Source organism: Dysidea avara, chromosome 6 (assembly GCF_963678975.1).
Source record: "Dysidea avara chromosome 6, odDysAvar1.4, whole genome shotgun sequence".
In the NCBI taxonomy this organism is placed as follows: Eukaryota; Metazoa; Porifera; class Demospongiae; order Dictyoceratida; family Dysideidae; genus Dysidea; species Dysidea avara.
In genome coordinates, this window is record NC_089277.1 from 17,746,757 (window position 1) to 17,765,235 (window position 18,479).

An 18,479-nucleotide genomic window follows, 5' to 3' on the forward strand; every position below is an offset into this window, starting at 1 on the left:
ATAGACAGGTTAGTCACTATAGACTGTATAGACAGGTTAGTCACTATAGGCCGTATAGACAGGTTAGTCACTATAGACTGCATAGACAGGTTAGGCACTATAGACTGTATAGACAGGTTAGTCACTATATAGACTGTATAGACAGGTTAGTCACTATAGACTGTATAGACAGGTTAGTCACTATAGACTGTATAGACAGGTTAGTCACTATAGACTGTATAGACAGGTTAGTCACTATAGACTGTATAGACAGGTTAGTCACTATATAGACTGTATAGACAGGTTAGTCACTATAGACTGTATAGACAGGTTAGTCACTATATAGACTGTATAGACAGGTTAGTCAATATATAGACTGTATAGACAGATTAGTCACTATAGACTGTATAGACAGGTTAGTTACTATAGACCGTATAGACAGGTTAGTCACTATAGACCGTATAGACAGGTTAGTCACTATATAGACTGTATAGACAGGTTAGTCACTATATAGACTGTATAGACAGGTTTGTTACTATAGACCGTATAGACAGGTTAGTCACTATAGACCGTATAGACAGATTAGTCACTATATAGACGGTATAGACAGGTTAGTCACTATAGACTGTATAGACAGGTTAGTCACTATATACTGTATAGACAGGTTAGGCACTATAGACTGTATAGACAGGTTAGTCACTATATAGACTGTATAGACAGGTTAGGCACTATAGACTGTAATAAACAGGTTAGCCACTATAGACTGCATAGACAGGTTAGTCACTATAGACTGTATAGACAGGTTAGCCACTATAGACTGTATAGACAGGTTAGTCACTATAGACTGTATAGACAGGTTAGTCACTATAGACTGTATAGACAGGTTAGTGACTATATAGACTGTATAGACAGGTTAGTCACTATAGACCGTATAGACAGGTTAGTCACTATAGACTGTATAGACAGGTTAGTCACTATAGACTGTATAGACAGGTTAGTCACTATAGACTGTATAGACAGGTTAGTCACTATATAGACTGTATAGACAGGTTAGTCACTATAGACTGTATAGACAGGTTAGTCACTATATAGACTGTATAGACAGGTTAGTCACTATATAGACGGTATAGACAGGTTAGTGACTATAGACCGTATAGACAGGTTAGTCACTATAGACCGTATAGACAGATTAGTCACTATATAGACGGTATAGACAGGTTAGTCACTATAGACTGTATAGACAGGTTAGTCACTATAGACTGTATAGACAGGTTAGTCACTATAGACTGCATAGACAGGTTAGGCACTATAGACTGTATAGACAGGTTAGTCACTATATAGACTGTATAGACAGGTTAGTCACTATAGACTGTATAGACAGGTTAGTCACTATAGACTGTATAGACAGGTTAGTCACTATAGACTGTATAGACAGGTTAGTCACTATATAGACTGTATAGACAGGTTAGTCACTATAGACTGTATAGACAGGTTAGTCACTATATAGACTGTATAGACAGGTTAGTCACTATATAGACTGTATAGACAGATTAGTCACTATAGACTGTATAGACAGGTTAGTGACTATAGACCGTATAGACAGGTTAGTCACTATAGACCGTATAGACAGGTTAGTCACTATAGACCGTATAGACAGGTTAGTCACTATAGACTGCATAGACAGGTTAGGCACTATAGACTGTATAGACAGGTTAGTCACTATATAGACTGTATAGACAGGTTAGTCACTATATAGACTGTATAGACAGGTTAGTCACTATAGACTGTATAGACAGGTTAGTCACTATAGACTGTATAGACAGGTTAGTCACTATAGACTGTATAGACAGGTTAGTCACTATATAGACTGTATGGACAGATTAGTCACTATAGACTGTATAGACAGGTTAGTCACTATAGACCGTATAGACAGGTTAGTCACTATAGACCGTATAGACAGGTTAGTCACTATAGACCGTATAGACAGGTTAGTCACTATAGACCGTATACACAGGTTAGTCACTATATAGACTGTATAGACAGGTTAGTCACTATATAGACAGTATAGACAGGTTAGTGACTATAGACCGTATAGACAGGTTAGTCACTATAGACCGTATAGACAGATTAGTCACTATATAGACGGTATAGACAGGTTAGTCACTATAGACTGTATAGACAGGTTAGTCACTATATAGACTGTATAGACAGGTTAGTCAATATATAGACTGTATAGACAGATTAGTCACTATAGACTGTATAGACAGGTTAGTCACTATAGACCGTATAGACAGGTTAGTCACTATAGACCGTATAGACAGGTTAGTCACTATAGACCGTATAGACAGGTTAGTCACTATATAGACTGTATAGACAGGTTAGTCACTATATAGACTGTATAGACAGGTTAGTGACTATAGACCGTATAGACAGGTTAGTCACTATAGACCGTATAGACAGATTAGTCACTATATAGACGGTATAGACAGGTTAGTCACTATAGACTGTATAGACAGGTTAGTCACTATATACTGTATAGACAGGTTAGGCACTATAGACTGTATAGACAGGTTAGTCACTATATAGACTGTATAGACAGGTTAGGCACTATAGACTGTATAAACAGGTTAGCCACTATAGACTGTATAGACAGGTTAGTCACTATAGACTGTATAGACAGGTTAGTCACTATATAGACTGTATAGACAGGTTAGTCACTATAGACCGTATAGACAGGTTAGTCACTATAGACTGTATAGACAGGTTAGTCACTATAGACTGTATAGACAGGTTAGTCACTATAGACTGTATAGACAGGTTAGTCACTATAGACTGTATAGACAGGTTAGTCACTATATAGACTGTATAGACAGGTTAGTCACTATAGACTGTATAGACAGGTTAGTCACTATATAGACTGTATAGACAGGTTAGTCACTATATAGACGGTATAGACAGGTTAGTGACTATAGACCGTATAGACAGGTTAGTCACTATAGACCGTATAGACAGATTAGTCACTATATAGACGGTATAGACAGGTTAGTCACTATAGACTGTATAGACAGGTTAGTCACTATAGACCGTATAGACAGGTTAGTCACTATAGACTGCATAGACAGGTTAGGCACTATAGACTGTATAGACAGGTTAGTCACTATATAGACTGTATAGACAGGTTAGTCACTATAGACTGTATAGACAGGTTAGTCACTATAGACTGTATAGACAGGTTAGTCACTATATAGACTGTATAGACAGGTTAGTCACTATAGACTGTATAGACAGGTTAGTGACTATATAGACCGTATAGACAGATTAGTCACTATATAGACGTTATAGACAGGTTAGTCACTATAGACCGTATAGACAGGTTAGTCACTATATAGACGGTATAGACAGGTTAGTCACTATAGACCATATAGACAGGTTAGCCACTATAGACCGTATAGACAGGTTAGTCACTGTAGACCGTATAGACAGGTTAGTCACTATAGACTGTATAGACAGGTTAGTCACTATATAGACGGTATAGACAGGTTAGTCACTATAGACTGTATAGACAGGTTAGTCACTATATAGACGGTATAGACAGGTTAGGCACTATAGACTGTATAGACAGGTTAGTCACTATAGACTGTATAGACAGGTTAGGCACTATAGACTGTATAGATAGGTTAGTCATCACTATATAGACTGTATAGACAGGTTAGTCACTATAGACTGTATAGACATGTTAGTCACTATATAGACGGTATAGACAGGTTAGTCACTACAGACTGTATAGACAGGTTAGTCACTATATAGACGGTATAGACAGGTTAGTCACTATAGACTGTATAGACAGGTTAGTCACTATATAGACGGTATAGACAAGTTAGTAACTATATAGACTGTATAGACAGGTTATAGTCACTATAGACTGTATAGACAGGTTAGGCACTATAGACTGTATAGATAGGTTAGTCATCACTATATAGACTGTATAGACAGGTTAGTCACTATAGACTGTATAGACAGGTTAGTCACTATAGACTGTATAGACAGGTTAGTCACTATAGACTGTATAGACAGGTTAGGCACTATAGACTGTATAGACAGGTTAGTCACTATATAGACTGTATAGACAGGTTAGTCACTATAGACTGTATAGACAGGTTAGTCACTATATAGACTGTATAGACAGATTAGTCACTATATAGACATTATAGACAGGTTAGTCACTGTAGACCGTATAGACAGGTTAGTCACTATATAGACGGTATAGACAGGTTAGTCACTATAGACCGTATAGACAGGTTAGTCACTATAGACTGTATAGACAGGTTAGTCACTATAGACCGTATAGACAGGTTAGTCACTATAGACCGTATAGACAGGTTAGTCACTATACGTAGACCGTATAGACAGGTTAGTCACTATAGACCGTATAGACAGGCTAGTCACTATAGACCGTATAGACAGGTTAGTCACTATAGACTATGTAGACAGGTTAGTCACTATAGACTATATAGACGGGTTAGTCACTATAGACTATATAGACAGGTTAGTCACTATAGACTATATAGACAGGTTAGTCACTGTAGACTATATACTGACAGGTTAGGCACTATAGACTATATAGACAGGTTAGTCACTATAGACTGTATAGACAGGTTAGTCACTATAGACTGTATAGACAGGTTAGTCACTGTAGACTATATAGATAGGTTAGTCACTATAGACTGTATAAACAGGTTAGTCACTGTAGACTATATAGACAGGTTAGTCACTATAGACTGTATAGACAGGTTAGTCACTATAGACTGTATAGACAGGTTAGTCACTGTAGACTATATAGATAGGTTAGTCACTATAGACTGTATAGACAGGTTAGTCACTGTAGACTATATAGATAGGTTAGTCACTATAGACTGTATAGACAGGTTAGTCACTATAGACTGTATAAACAGGTTAGTCACTGTAGACTATATAGACAGGTTAGTCACTATAGACTGTATAGACAGGTTAGTCACTATAGAGTATATAGACAGGTTAGTCACTTTAGACTATATAGACAGGTTAGTCACTATAGACTGTATAGACAGGTTAGTCACTATAGACTGTATAGACAGGTTAGTCACTGTAGACTATATAGATAGGTTAGTCACTATAGACTGTATAAACAGGTTAGTCACTGTAGACTGTATAGACAGGTTAGTCACTATAGACTATATAGACAGGTTAGTCACTATAGACTGTATAGACAGGTTAGTCACTGTAGACTATATAGACAGGTTAGTCACTATAGACTGTATAGACAGGTTAGTCACTGTAGACTGTATAGACAGGTTAGTCACTATAGACTGTATAGACAGGTTAGTCACTATAGACTGTATAGACAGGTTAGTCACTGTAGACTATATAGACAGGTTAGTCACTATAGACTATATAGACAGGTTAGTCACTATAGACTATATAGACAGGTTAGGCACTATAGACTATATAGACAGGTTAGTCACTATAGACAGGTTAGTCACTATAGACTATATAGACGGGTTAGTCAACCTGAACTATATAGACAGGTTAGTCACTATAGACTGTATAGACAGGTTAGTCACACTGTAGACTGAATAGACAGGTTAGTCACTATAGACTGTATAGACAGGTTAGTCACTATAGACTGTATAGACAGGTTAGTCACTATAGACTGTATAGACAGGTTAGTCACTATAGACTATATAGACAGGTTAGTCACTGTAGACTATATAGACAGGGTAGTCACTATAGACAGGTTATTCACTATAGACTATATAGACGGGTTAGTCACTGTAGACTATATAGACAGGTTAGTCACTGTAGACTATATAGACGGATTAGTCAACCTAGACTATATAGACAGGTTAGTCACTATAGACTGTATAGACAGGTTAGTCACTGTAGACTGTATAGACATGTTAGTCACTATAGACTGTATAGACAGGTTAGTCACTATAGACTGTATAGACAGGTTAGTCACTATAGACTGTATAGACAGGTTAGTCACTATAGACTGTATAGACAGGTTAGTCACTATAGACTGTATAGACAGGTTAGTCACTATAGACTGTATAGACAGGTTAGTCACTATAGACTGTATAGACAGGTTAGTCACTATAGACTATATAGACAGGTTAGACACTATAGACTATATAGACAGGTTAGTTACTATAGACTATATAGACAGGTTAGTCACTGTAGACTATATAGACAGGGTAGTCACTATAGACAGGTTATTCACTATAGACTATATAGACGGGTTAGTCACTGTAGACTATATAGACAGGTTAGTCACTGTAGACTATATAGACGGATTAGTCAACCTAGACTATATAGACAGGTTAGTCACTATAGACTGTATAGACAGGTTAGTCACTGTAGACTGTATAGACATGTTAGTCACTATAGACTGTATAGACAGGTTAGTCACTATAGACTGTATAGACAGGTTAGTCACTATAGACTGTATAGACAGGTTAGTCACTATAGACTGTATAGACAGGTTAGTCACTATAGACTGTATAGACAGGTTAGTCACTATAGACTATATAGACAGGTTAGACACTATAGACTATATAGACAGGTTAGTCACTATAGACTATATAGACAGGTTAGTCACTGTAGACTATATAGACAGGGTAGTCACTATAGACAGGTTATTCACTATAGACTATATAGACGGGTTAGTCACTGTAGACTATATAGACAGGTTAGTCACTGTAGACTATATAGACGGATTAGTCAACCTAGACTATATAGACAGGTTAGTCACTATAGACTGTATAGACAGGTTAGTCACTGTAGACTGTATAGACATGTTAGTCACTATAGACTGTATAGACAAGTTAGTCACTATAGACTGTATAGACAGGTTAGTCACTATAGACTGTATAGACAGGTTAGTCACTATAGACTGTATAGACAGGTTAGTCACTATAGACTATATAGACAGGTTAGACACTATAGACTATATAGACAGGTTAGTCACTATAGACTATATAGACAGGTTAGTCACTGTAGACTATATAGACAGGGTAGTCACTATAGACAGGTTATTCACTATAGACTATATAGACGGGTTAGTCACTGTAGACTATATAGACAGGTTAGTCACTGTAGACTATATAGACGGATTAGTCAACCTAGACTATATAGACGGGTTAGTCACTATAGACTGTATAGACAGGTTAGTCACTGTAGACTGTATAGACATGTTAGTCACTATAGACTGTATAGACAGGTTAGTCACTATAGACTGTATAGACAGGTTAGTCACTATAGACTGTATAGACAGGTTAGTCACTATAGACTGTATAGACAGGTTAGTCACTATAGACTGTATAGACAGGTTAGTCACTATAGACTGTATAGACAGGTTAGTCACTATAGACAGGTTAGTCACTGTAGACTATATAGACGGGTTAGTCAACCTATACTATATAGACTGGTTAGTCACGATTGACCGATTACCCCCCCCCCCCGTGTGTCGGTTACTATAGCGAATTAATAAGAATCCCGCTTTTAGTAGTATACTAGTTCCGTGTTACGGATAACATCCTGTCTGTAACGCCACTTTGTTTTTCCGGTCATCATGTAATTATAGTGATACAGTACCGTACTATAGCAATTCGCGTAATGCGATAAACCTCAAGGGAATTCTCTCAATGTAGGCACGAACACGCGACTCAAGTATTGCTGGATCTGCACGCTTGTACGGTATTATGGTCTTGCCCCAGACCACTTTCGGTTTGGGGCGATATGCGACAACGCGAAGCAGGCTTTGTAACGAGTCTAGTCTCGCGGCGCCCTACCCTAAAAAAGGGGAGTCTCGTTATGTGCATATCGCGCGCCCCATTACGTGAGTTAAGACGTCAATTCCGGCGTATTTGATCAATCGTGTTTCTCCGTGTACCAGACTTTGCTAGTGACCTTTTGGGGATTTGTGACTAATCCGTGAGACCAAAAAAGTTGTGATCTATGCGTACCAAGTGTCTGTTATGGAACGCCAAATGCGACAAAAATCAGGTAAAATTTTTATTTAACATTGATGTTTTGAATTCGATAAAAACCGTCGCATCGATCTTCTGTAATCGATGTTTTGTAATCGAAGTTACAGCATCGATGTTTTTAAATCGATCTGATCGATGTTTCGCATCGATCTAAAAACATCGATGATTTTGTATCGATGCAGAAATCGAGGTGTCAAATTATTGCAAATTTTTTAAATCGCGAATTTTAAAGTATCACTTTAAGCGCTCTTAAAATAATTCTGGAATACGAACATGTGTGAGGCGTAGGCAACCATAAACTCAACCAGAGTGTGCGAAAGATTGCACAAACAGGTACAAGAGTAGCTTAAGGCCCCTATTTGGTGATTATTAGTTTCTCATCCAGCCTTTCTAATTATTATGATGTGGGCGGGTATGGGGTGCCATTTGTCTCAAAACCCCAAAAATTGAGATCTAAACTAAATATCGTCGATATTTACTAAACATCGACGACATTTGCTAAATATCGACGACATTTAGCTAAACATCGACGACTTTTGCTAAACATCGATGACATTTACTAAACATCGACGATATTTACTAAACATCGACGATATTTACTAAACATCGACGACATTTACTAAACATTGATGACATTTGCTAAACATCGACGAAATTTAACAATTCATCTGCTTTTCCGTTTTAATTTTCTGCGAATCCTTCAGTATAATAATACTATAGGCGCTTATACTTGTAAATACTAATAATTATTGCTGATTAGCTGCTTGCAAATTGTGACTGTAGATGAACCATCTGTGGTGTTATGCGTGACTCATTAGGCTTGTTTTCATTCGGATGAGTCCACGACCTTTAATGGAAATAATTGCTGCGCGTTTATTAAGATCAATGTTGCTGTCATCGGCGACGAGAGGAACCGATCTCATCTGTGACTAAGGATGTGAGGTATGGAGTTACCTTTTCAGTTGTAAATGTGACAACTTGTAAACTGCATGTGTTTCACTTTTCATCACTGGGAGCCAATACGCTCAGTGACAGCATTAGGCCACTCCAAGTCATACCTTAGTTTCTGGTCACTCCCTAGCCAACAAAAGGATGCGGGCGGGCGGATGATCAGGACTATCATAGACTCTTACATATACACCAGTAATACTGTAATGTTATTAATTTTGCTCAATTTACCCATTTCATATTGAGCTTACAACCAACATTCTTATAGCATAAGTAGTTAATTATGCTTCTGCAAAGTGCACCAGGAAAATTGTTGATGGCTAGCTACACTGCTTATGCTTCTGCAAAGTGCACCAGGAAAATTGTTGATGGCTAGCTACACTGCTGAGCACAACAATGTGTAGCTAACACTAAGGAAAGGTCTGCTCATGTAGCTACTTTTGCTTTACAAATGAAATGTTTCATTAGCTATTTCAGGAAATTATTATTTATTAGCTAGCTAATAATAATCCAAAACTATGTTAGCACATCAGAAACTCTTTCAAATGTGAAGTCTTAGTCAACTATATATGCATGTGTTTCCAGCCTTCTATACAGTAAACCTTCAGTAAAGTAGCTGTCAAAGTTTTGAGTTGAGTTGTTGAGTGCTCCAGGCTAGTGTTTTTCAGTGATCATGTGGGAAAGCTAAGTTAATGTTTTAACTAAGGGATGCCATGCACTTGTTAATTTAGGACCATACTTGCAATTATTTAATCTAGTAAAGCTAACTGTTCTGCAATGTTACTATTGCTACTATACATTTTAGTGGGTAGAATGGGAAGTCACTACAGAGCATTCGTGGTCGCTCCCCTGGGTTGTAAATTTTTTATCACCTAGCAACCAAGTGGTAGTTAGAATCAACAAGCCACCTAACACATAAACATCTTATTGTCTATAGACTACAGGCCACATGCATGTGACTAATTTGGACTGTCTGGGCCTGGATAAAAGAGGTCCAGATAAGGGAGATTTCAAGGTTATTTCACAGATCCCTTAGTCCTGTAGAGCAATGTGTGAGTCAGAGGCTGTACAGTTGAATTACAAAGCGCAAAATGATTCCAGTTTGTGTCAATGAATGCCTATCTACTGTATCAGTGTGAAAAGTTTAAAGTGAATGAGAACGTTTGTAGCTATATACAGTAGTTTGAGGCAGGCAAGTTGTAGTAGCAACTAGTGATGTGCAATATGTGATATATATCGAAATATCGTGATAATTTTTTAAATATCGTGATACGATATAGAATCTTTATATCGCGATATAAGCCGAAGTATAGATTTTAGTTATAATTAGAGAAAACTGTACCCAAGATGTCATTGTACACTGTAATATTTTTTGATAAAAGAGTTTGTAATGTTGTATGCTAGTGATGTACCATGTTGTATTGTACTTCTAGTACATTAGTGCTACAAGTGTCATCAGTGTAAATACACAAGCTGAGTGATGAGTTTGTATATCGTGATATATATCGTATCGTGATAATTGTGTGTAATAATCGTGATATGAAAATATCCTATATCGCACACCACTAGTAGCAACACTGGTAAGTCACAGAGGCTCCAACTCTCATGCTTTAGGTGTGATTCTCACAATTTGGCCTTCAATCACGCCCAACATTCTCATGCCTAAAATTGATGCTCACTCCCAGAATTTTCTATTGCTGACTATGCTTCACTGAAGGCTCCCTGAGGCTAAAAAAGGTTGCGGAATGTGCAAGGATTTCAGCAGTCACGTGGTGATCTCTCGTTAAAACTTCGGTTTGGTGGTTAGAGTTCTCAATGACGGTTGACTGGTTCCACAACTGAGGAGAGTTGTATAAGGACAGCAAACAGTGTACTGGAACTTTAAAAGGTCACTGGGAATCCAGGCGGTTGGTTGCTACAAGATAGCTACAACCTGTGTGGACATGGTTAGAAGCTAGATAGTTGAGCTGGCAAGACATCTTGTAGAAGTGTGTACTCCAGTGGATCACATGAGCATCATGTTTGTCATAGAAATTGTAATGAATTGCCACAGTTGTAATGTACAGTAGCACACACACACACATACACACACATACACCAGCTATTAATATTTTACACTTTTAGCTAGTAATACACAGCTTCTCAATGATGTAACTATGTGCAAACACTTTCAAATATAACTAGTACAAGGAGGCCATGCTATTATGTCATGAAATCCTGAAGTGCTGGTTATAATTTAACTTTGTTGAATTGCATGCTTGGACTACATCTCCACTGTTCACCTTTATGAAAAATCTCACTCCCAAGAAAGATCCAAGGTTGGAGCCTCTGCTTTCACTCAGCTATCATGTTATTCTGCTGCATGATACTGCAAAAGATGTAGACTCTACATTTCTGGGGCATATTGATACTGTGTGTTAAATTTTATTTGGGCCTGTGGAAGCATTTTTGGCATGTTTTTCCCAGTAATGAAGATACAAGCCTTCATATAGCCAAAGAAAGTAATAAATGGCCCAATAAAACATCTTCACAAACATTAACTTTAAAAATAATACCTATTTTCATTCTGTAGTTACTTGTGTTGAAATTATAAGAATCCAGCTTCAGTAATTTGTGAGTCTGGCTGAGGAGTATTTTGGGAAATCATCACTATTGTGGACCACAGTACCACACTCCCAAGAACAGATGTTGTTTTGCAGTGTTGTATTACTACCACAACATAGTTGTTGAAACTCTCAACACATTTTGTAATTTTTAAATCCCATACATTAAAAATATACACCTTAACCTTAAAACTGGTATACGGAAAATAGCTGTGTGTGGTTACTAAGCACAGCTATGTATAATTTCAGTCTTGGAATATGGTGGTGGACCTGGACCATGTTGTCCAAGTGGACCAACTAGCTTTGCAAATACAAATTGCTTAGCTTTTACAACAAAAATTAATGTAACCTTAGTCATCTATCATTTTTATTATTATTATTATTTGTTAATTGGTACAAGGAAGACAAAGTCTTATAAAAACCAATCTCAAATACATCTAAATAAAATCAAACCGGCGGTCATATAAAAATACATCTACTTTAGTCTTAAAGATCAGTACATTAGGTGCAGATACAATTTCGTGGGGTAAGGTGTTCCAATCATTGACGATTCTCTGTGAAAAACTATGACCTCTAATAGCAGTGTTGAAGCGATTTTTGTAAAGTTTGAGTCCATTTGATCGGGTGGGGGTTGGTATTAACAGTAAAAAAATAGTCTTTGTCCACAGATACTAAATTGTTCAGGATTTTGTAAGTCATAATCAGATCCATTCTGGTTCGACGGTAAAGTAAGCTGGGTAGATTAAGTTCTTGGAGTCTTTCAGAGTATGTCAAATTATAGAAGGAGGGTATAAGTTTTGTGGCTCTTCTTTGAACTGCTTCTAATTTACGAATGTTTTTCATAAGATGAGGGTTCCAGACAGTTGACTCATAGTCCAAAATTGGGCGAACAAGAGTAACGTATAATAATCTTATTGTGTTGGCATCCCTGGAGGCAAAGGTACGTTTAATAATTCCCAATACCCTGTTAGCTTTCATCACAATTTGATTAACATGAGATGTAAACTTCAAATCTTTATCAAATACTACACCCAGATCTTTTCCTCCACAACCATGGAGATCATATTTGCTTCATTTTCGGATGGGAAATAATACTCTGTGTTTGGTGAAGAATGTCCAATTGTGCTGTAGTGACATTTAGGAAGGATAGCCATGTGTCACACCATTGCAAAGCAGAATCAATGTCTTCTTGCAGAATGGAGGAATCTTCAGATGAGCAGATGGGGCGATAAAGTTTTGTGTCGTCAGCAAAGATACCCAAATAGCTCTGTATACAGTCAGGTAGGTCGTTGACATATATAATAAATAAGATGGGACCGAGCACACTACCCTGCGGGACACCACTAGAGACAGTAGACCACTCAGAGAGTGCTCCACGAACAACTACTCGTTGCTTCCTGTTTGATAAAAAAGCTTTAATCCAATGAAGTATCGAGCCATTAACACCATATGCTTAATTTGCACGCTTACAAGGTTTTATATAGGGGGGTAGTGCATCATAACCTGAGATTATATCTAATCATTTTTGGGTACCTGAGAAGGCACCAGAAGCAGTTTGTCAAACATTTCCTGGAGAAGAATACCCACACAGATCTGCAGAGGAGGTATGACACTCTTTAAGTGTCTTCAATAAGAATTTGTGTTAATTGTATAATTATTTTTGACTTTTAAACTACTGCTGCTTAGTCTAGGTATACTGGATTGTGGAGACCTTGAATACAATTGCTTTCTTTACCTTTTCAAACATACTTTGTTGGTAGGATCAGGAATCCTATAGGCCTTCTTCAACACTTGTATTGTAAAGCTTTAATAAATAAAATTGACAGTGCTGATCCCTTCCATTGTTGCCATTTCATGCAGTAAGCTCTTTATCACTTGATGACGTCTCCAATTTCCTGGGGTTCAGCGAGGTCAACCAGTTTTTATTGAAACCCTTCTAAAGTAGCTTTATTACTCTGTACAAATCCTATGAGCTCACATGAGTGTGTTGTACATCCTCTGGTTCACTTATATGTCAATGAAAGTATGTGAAATTTTTATAAACAGTTCATATTTAAAATAATACTTGGAAAGTACTGCTTCTACCTTTTGCTACCCTGTCAGTACTCAGCAGCAGGCTGCAACAATTTTCAAAGTCAATGGCAATAAATCATCAGTTTTTTTCCAGTTTTAAGAGTCAACAATTTGCAAACACCTCAGAACATGAGACATATTGTGTGTAAATCAACAGCTGTAATTTCAAACAGCTATACTGTATTTTTTTACATCTGTACAGCAAACTGAAAAACACACATGTGCATTGTGTGATGTCACTAAAGTCTAGCCTCACTATATTATGTTTTTTTGTTTTCTTTCCTTTTTAGTTGTCTCCTGGTATACACTCACAAACTTGATGTGGACATTCTGACAAATCACAAAAGAAACCCAAAACAGTACGTTTCTGAGCTCTGACTGTGGATCATCGATAGCGAGTTGATGAGCAACTGCGTACTAGGTAGACCTACATACGAAGCAAATACAGTGGAGTAGAATCTTACACTGACACTGCACCTTTTAGTATTATGCTTAATTCTTTGTTCCACTACTTGAGAAACTTTGGCAATGGTGAAATTGATTGTCACCAAAGATCTGCTGTAGTGATTTCAATGGTTGCATACTTCATACTATTTAATTAATAAAAGGTTAAACATTTTAATGTTTAATATCAGTACAAAATACATAAGTACTGTACACATGTGTAACTCTGTAGCTGCCAAGCACAGATAAGATGTGCTTTATTACAAAAGGCCATCTAAGAATAGATGTAGGGGTGCTCGAACACTTTCTTTTTACTGTGTAGTAACTACAATAGGAAGGTACTGCTATAAGCTACAGGTGCACTTGTATTTTATAAACGCTAATATCTTTTAAAAATTAATGTGCTTGTGCCAATTATGTTGGCATGATTGTATATTAACAGGCTAGCAAAAGCATCAAGTATTATGCCAGCAAATAATACAAGATTTTAAAGCAATGTGAATGTAAGAAATACGTGCAGCAAAACATGAACATACTATGCATAATGCTGCATTTGATATCAAATGCACAGTACTCTTATTTTTACAGTTTTGGGCTGATTTGATATACTCTAATACAGCAGTCGCTTACTCTAATACAGCAGTCACAATTCTAATAAAACAGTCAGCTCTCAAGCACATTATTTAATTGCATGTGATGGGGCATTTAGAGTGTAACAATATCCTCTCAACCAATCAGTTTGGTTTCCACCAAAAACATTCTGCTGATCTTCAACTACTATTAACTGTCCATGACTTAGCATCCAGTTTAAATGACAAAGCACAAACTGATTGCATACTGCTGGATTTCAGCAAGGCATTCGACAAGGTTTCCCATAAACTCTTACTGTTAAAGTTAAGGTACTATGGAATTACCAGAGAGACAATTAGCTGTATTTGGTCTTTTTTAACCAACCGTAAATAGTAAGTTTTTTTTGTGATGGTTCTATTTCAGAAGCTGTCAACGTTACCAGTGGAGTACCTCAGTGCTCTGTATTGGGCCCCTTACTGTTCTTGTTTTTATAAATGACTTTCCCAGCTGTATTAAATCTACTTGTTGCCTAATTTGCAGATGACTGTCTGTTGTAATGTATTAAGACACGTACAGATAGGTATCTTTGGAATAAGAAGGCCAATAGCTAGCTAGCATTCACAGTACATTAGTCATCTTGCATACCGTATGCAAGGAAATTTTGACAATAGAAAAATTTAACAAAATTGACGAATCAATTAAATTCATCAAACTTAAGTTCGTCAAATGTCTTTAAAAATGCAGGTTTTGTCTATAATTTTTTGATTTCGTCAACATTTTATTTATCAAATCTGCTGAAATGTGAATTTGTCAAATTTTTCTTGCGTCAAAATTTCCTTGTGTATGGTACAGCAGTGTAGGTAAAGTACACGAAGTGATGCATACACATTTTTAAAAGTCGGTATATAAAAGTGTAAAAACAAAATACAAGAATGGGGTATGGTATCAATGAGACAGCAACTCATTTGCAGCCATATACATATAGTGCATTTTTGAGCTAGGTTTTGAAAATATGTTAGGTAGTTATTCACCTGGGTCAGTCAAGCCCATGAAACAGCTAATTTAAATTGCCATGTAATAACAGTACATGTAAATGGTATAGTGTCAAGACCAGTATAAACCAAGATTTGAACTGTACTAGATCCCTTCTTCTCCCTACCCAATTGGTCTGGCCACACAAGGCAACCCAACATACACCACGCATGCACAAATTAAAGTATGTAGCTGTCATTGTGCACAAATCCTGTATGCTATAGAGTCTCTAGACCCTCGTTCACGTGAGAGTCTGTTTCTGCCAGACTGAGTTCTGTCACTGGAACATTGAAAAGCGAAAAACGTGCAGTGTACATGCTGTCACATTTACAGCTTTAGAGGCTAACCCCATACCTCGTATCCTCACAGATGAGTTCCTTCCTCTCAGTCCAACTCGTCGCCAACACAGCAACATTAACCTTAACAGATGCGCAGCATTAAAGGAGGTCCGAATGCCTAATGAGTCACGTAGTACCACAGATGATTCATCTACAGTCGCAAGCAGCTAATCAGCAATTATTAGTATTGTACGCGCCTATAATATTATTATAGTAAAGGATCCGCAGAAAATTAAAACGCGAAAGCAGCTGAGTTGCTGAATATCGTCGATGTTTAGCTAATGTCATCAATGTTTAGCAAATGTCGTCGATGTTTAGTAAATGTCATCAATGTTTAGCAAATGTCGTCGATGTTTAGTAAATGTCGTCGATGTTTAGCAAATGCCATCGATATTTAGCTAAATGTCGTCGATGTTTAGTAAATATCGACGATATTTGGTTTAGATCTCAATTTTTGGGATTTTGAGACAAATGGCACCCCATTTTATTTAACATCGATGTTTTGAATTCTATAAAAACCGTCGCATCGATCTTCTGTAATCGATGTTTTGTAATCGAAGTTACAGCATCGATGTTTCGCATCGATCTAAAAACATCGATGATTTTGCATCGATGCAGAAATCGAGGTGTCAAATTATTGCAAATTTTTTTAAATCGCGAATCTTAAAGTATCACTTTAAGCGCTCTTAAAATAATTCTGGAATACGAACATGTGTGAGGCGTAGGCAGGGGCGGATCCAGAGTCTGGAAAGAGGGGGGGCACCTTGCTGAAAAAAGTTGAAGAGCAAAAAAAAAAAAAAAAAAAGGTCACAACAATAATAGCTAGTTATCCTTTACCAAATATATTATATCACGTATGTTATGTAAAATAAAATCCTATTTATACCTTCCTAAGTAAGCTACACTTCCCAATGAACACTGTGACTGCTTTATTAGAGTGATTGACTGCTCTATTAGAGTATCTCGATCTTATATACATTTTTTTAAGGGGGGGGGGGGGGGGGGGCACGTGCCCCCTGTGCCCCCCCCTGGATCCGCCCCTGGTAGGCAACCATAAACTCAACCAGAGTGTGCGAAAGATTGCACAAACAGGTACAAGAGTAGCTTAAGGCCCCTATTTGGTGATTATTAGTTTCTCATCCAGCCTTTCTAATTATTATGATGCGGCCGGGAGGGTATTACTATTATGCCATTATTTTATAATATTAACACACTGATGTACAGACCTTGTCCAAATTGTCTTTCTTTCTTACTACAAACATTTCCTTCAGCAGCTGCTTCTACTTTTCGTGATCGCCAACTGTTTTTCGACAGTCAACTGAAAGCCTGCTCAGTTGATGAAGTCGATAGAACACGTGCAGCAATTTGCTAAGGAAAACAACAGTATATAGCGCATTGTAGCGTTCATCAACAAAAAATTATAACAGTTTGGTATCACGTGTTCTTCTAAGCATGCACAGAGTAAATAATGGCTTACCATGCGGTAGCTTAAGAAGGATGCGGGCGGTGGATGAGAAACTAATAATCACCAAATAGGGGCCTAATGTCGTTATCAGGGTTGTGATATATTGGCTGGTGGAATATTTCTAAATAAAGAGCTCCCAGTCCTCACCATGTAAATTCGATTACAAGGGACCATTAGTTGGTCCAGGTTGCTTAATATCATTTGGGTACTTATGACCATTTGTTGTTATATGAGTAGTATTAAGTAGGCTTTGTAATAATAACCTGGAACAGATTGTTAGCTGCAACCCGGGTCTTTTCTCTTTCATTCTCCGTGCTGCTTCTGACACTCTTCCCACTGCTGTAAATTTACAATGTTGGAATATACAATGTGGTACAAATGTACATTGTGTGGCAGTTTTCAGCCTACCACAGCACATGTATTGGGTGGCTGCCCTGTTGCATAGACACAGGGCCGCTTTACGTATTGTCATGACCAAGTTTTACACTGCTTAAGTAGTGAACTTTCTAAACTTTTAACTGATGGTCTTAATTTATGCTGACTTACCTGGATTGTGAGCTAGTGACTCCCTACAGGCTACAGTTTCCTTATCACCCCATATCGCCCTGACGTTGTCCTTTACAATTGGAGAAGTAATTCAGTTGCCCTGTTAGAACTGACATGTCCCTTGGACTTGGTTGAATACCTTGAATTTGCAAAGGATCACATGCAGGGAAAACAGAATACCAAGAATAGTTGTCTGAATTTGACTGCCAAATTTTTATAGCACCATTGAATTATGTGTTTTAGGCCACTCCTGCCATCCCCTTTATCTTCTTTCCAAAACTGTGGCACCTCTTTATTCAGAATGAGCTCAATATAACTAAATCCAGCTACAGACGTGTCTTTGATTTGGCAGCTGGAGTAGCAGTTTCTTCTAGAGTAATCTTCTTGACAAGAGATAGCCCAGAATAGTTAGGGGAATGTTAATGTTGATCTCTATTTAACTATTATTTTGTGT

The 18,479-nt window shown here is 37.4% G+C and overlaps 1 long non-coding RNA gene across 1 annotated transcript; it reads left to right on the top strand.

Annotated features, from left to right (window-relative positions):
- The first annotated feature begins 8,760 nt into the window (after positions 1–8,760).
- Positions 8,761–14,342, top strand: LOC136258656 (uncharacterized). Its single transcript, XR_010702907.1, has 2 exons — positions 8,761–8,948; positions 13,921–14,342. It is a non-coding gene; the product is annotated as an uncharacterized lncRNA (long non-coding RNA).
- Positions 14,343–18,479: the final 4,137 nt, after the last annotated feature.